Raw genomic sequence first — 2,994 nt, 5'->3', positions numbered from 1 at the left:
GACTTCTCGAGTCCGTCGTTGCATAAGTTAAGGATCGCCTCAGCACGACCCCTGACCTTATGAGCTCTCTTAGTCTCACGCTCACGTGCATCTCTCAGTTGATCACATAGGTCATCGACTCGATCCTCGGCCTCATGCACGTCATACTCTAGTTCCATGATACGTGCGGCTTGCTTCTCATTGGTTGCCCTAGCCTGAGTCACCTCAGCTTCCAATGTAGCAACCGCAGCTTCCAGCTTAGTATTATCCTTAGCAAACTCCTCACGTTCCTTTGCCACCGCCAGCACTAGAGCGTTTGGATAGGCGTAGTTGCTACGGCACTCGCACTGTCGAACGCGGCTGGCCGGGCTCCAAAGCACCACGGCCCCCTTCTGCCTAAGTTGATACTTAATTGGCGGCAGCGTACTACGAGGACGATCTCCTGCCGGACGGTCACTCGGGTCACCACTCGCATCCATCCTATAGCAAAGGAAGAAATAATATGATTACACTTAATAGGCATAAACAATAGAATCCTCAAGTCAAGCATTCCTATAACACCCAGGCTAATTCAAACCTAGGCTCTGATACCACCTGTGACAGCCCCACCTTCCCCTAAGGCGAACCAAAGGGGTTAGCGGACTACCTGCCCAGCTCTCGCCAGGACTAACGGTTCAGTTTACGTCGATCTATTACGTTTCGGAACTTACCATTGCGCGCAAACAATTCAAAATCACAAAAATAAAAAAAAACGAAAATCGAATCCGAAATTTATCCAAACCACGGCCAAGCATATATGTACATTGGAAATCAACATTTACAAGCCAAACGGCCTACCAAAATATCCATCTAGTACATACAAGTGCAATTAGGCCAATACAAGCCATCCATTAAAGAAGTACATATTCGGTTTGCCTATCAAAAGGAAATGAACCCGTTACACATTAGGGTTTCATTTCAAGAGCTATACAAAAGACATTTACAAGCTCAATTTGGCAAATGACTATCCAATCCATTCACAAAAGTAGTTATATCCCTGTAAGGAAAACAAATAACACGGAATGAGCTAAAGCCCAGTGGTATACTACTACATTAGCAACCAAAGTCACATAAGCATAACCAATCACTTAAAGTACACCATAAGCAATGGAGTAAAATGGTAAAAGGATACAGTCGGCTCTCAAGAGCCCATTTCCACACTTGCAATCTTGATCCAACCTCATTGACTCTCCGTCAATGTTACAAGTACCAAACCGTAGACCACCCTTTACTTCCACTTCCTTCCACCCAACATACCCCAACCGGGCCCGCACTCCATTTCAGTAGCTTTTGGTAATACTCGAGTATACCGGAACCAAGGGTCTCATTACCACAAGGTTCCCCAGTACAGTCCCCGTGGCATGACAATTTTCACGACCAAGCCCTCGCCGGCTCGATCCAATTGACTACCAAACGGGGTTGAGCTCAGTGATACAGTAAAGCCGTTGGACAATCGTCCCAAATGACACCAATTCAGTTTCCATACATGGAATTCAGTATCTCATATAACAAATGCAGTATTTCAGTAAAACGGTAAATAGCTATAAAGGAAATTACAAGGGGTGAGGGCGGTCAAGTACACCCCCACCTCAATCATTTCCAATAACCAAATAAGCCTTCAAGGCAACAATTCACATAGCACGAAGTCACATTGTAACAAATAAGTGAGTAGTATACTCACCAAGCAAGTAAATGGTGTTTCATGCACCACGATCACCAAGACGTCGTGAGCTACCGTCACGCCCTAGAACATGTAACACATATAATAAGACTCCACACCGAGCCATAAACAACACCAATTCACAACCCCAATAGGGTTTTATAAACATATACAAGCATGATAGCAAACCAGAAATTAAGAGAGGGCTTTAACTTAAGCCTTGATAAGAAAACCGGATTTGACCTCATAATGCGGTAATGGCACAACTCTCACTACAATTATCGGATGGGGGTGTAAGACCCACCATTTCGAAGCCAAGAAACACAGCTACAACAATGTAGAAGGTCACTCAATCCAGTTCCTAACACAACTAGGTCAAATATGTAAAATACTATACCAGAATCACCAAAACAGGTTTGCAAAACACAGAAAACTGTAATCGGTATATCTCAGTCCATACAAGTCCAAATGCTGAAATTCCAAAGGCATAAGTTAGCTAAGACATCCAGCTACATTTCATCAGACGACACTAACTCCAAAATCCAAACCAATTCCAGTCAAAATGGCCAATTACTATCGCAGTTTTCGCATTCTGATCAAAGCAGAACGGCTACAGTAATTTCGTCATATCTCACTCTACACTAATCCAAATGACCTGAAATTTTGCAGGCACCTCAAACACATCAATACCTACAACTTTAATGTTTTGAGCAAAGTCTAATTCGGCCTCTAACCCTATGATCTAAAACCGGACAGAATTGGGGATTTTCAAACCCTAACTTTTCACAATGCACTCCAAATCCAAAATTAGTTGTATTTATCCACATTTCACACCCACTAGAGTCATTATAGGCCATTGCCAATCATCAAATTCAACCACACCATCATAATCTAATTAAACCAGAAAAATCATCAATAAAATAAAAACTTCACCAAATCACTTCAAACCAAGATAAAAACCAGAAATTTCAGCACTCTAATCACTAATAAGCATAACATAAGCATCATTAGGTGTAGTAGGGTGTTTCAAGCCTCACTTACCAAGAAACAAGAGAGATGAAGATGTTGGACACCTTAGCTCTTCAAACAAACTTCACCAAACAACTTACTAGCACTAGAAGGAAGGATTTTATGGAGTGAAATCTAGTCTAAGCTTTTGTTTATGGAAGATTGAAGCTTATGGAAGCTTGAAAGTTGGAGAAATTCCTTTCTTCTTTGCAAGGAGAGGGCCGGCCATAAGAGGTAAGAAAATGGTGATTTTTGTGCATTTTTTTGATATTTAATCCTTTGGTCTAAAAAGTCAAGAAAGTGAATAG

General features: G+C 42.0%; 1 long non-coding RNA gene across 1 annotated transcript; it reads right to left on the bottom strand.

Moving 5' to 3' along the window:
* Positions 1-842: 842 nt before the first annotated feature.
* On the bottom strand, positions 843-1,985 carry LOC140035952 (uncharacterized). Its single transcript, XR_011839847.1, has 2 exons — positions 1,700-1,985; positions 843-1,015 (listed from the first exon to the last, which is right to left on the bottom strand). It is a non-coding gene; the product is annotated as an uncharacterized lncRNA (long non-coding RNA).
* Between the last annotated feature and the right edge of the window lie 1,009 nt (positions 1,986-2,994).

The sequence above is a fragment of the Coffea arabica genome, chromosome 2c (genome assembly GCF_036785885.1).
Source record: "Coffea arabica cultivar ET-39 chromosome 2c, Coffea Arabica ET-39 HiFi, whole genome shotgun sequence".
NCBI lineage: Eukaryota > Viridiplantae > Streptophyta > Magnoliopsida > Gentianales > Rubiaceae > Coffea > Coffea arabica.
The sequence above is the reverse complement of the archived record's forward strand: the minus strand, read 5'-3'. Positions and strand labels throughout refer to the sequence as shown.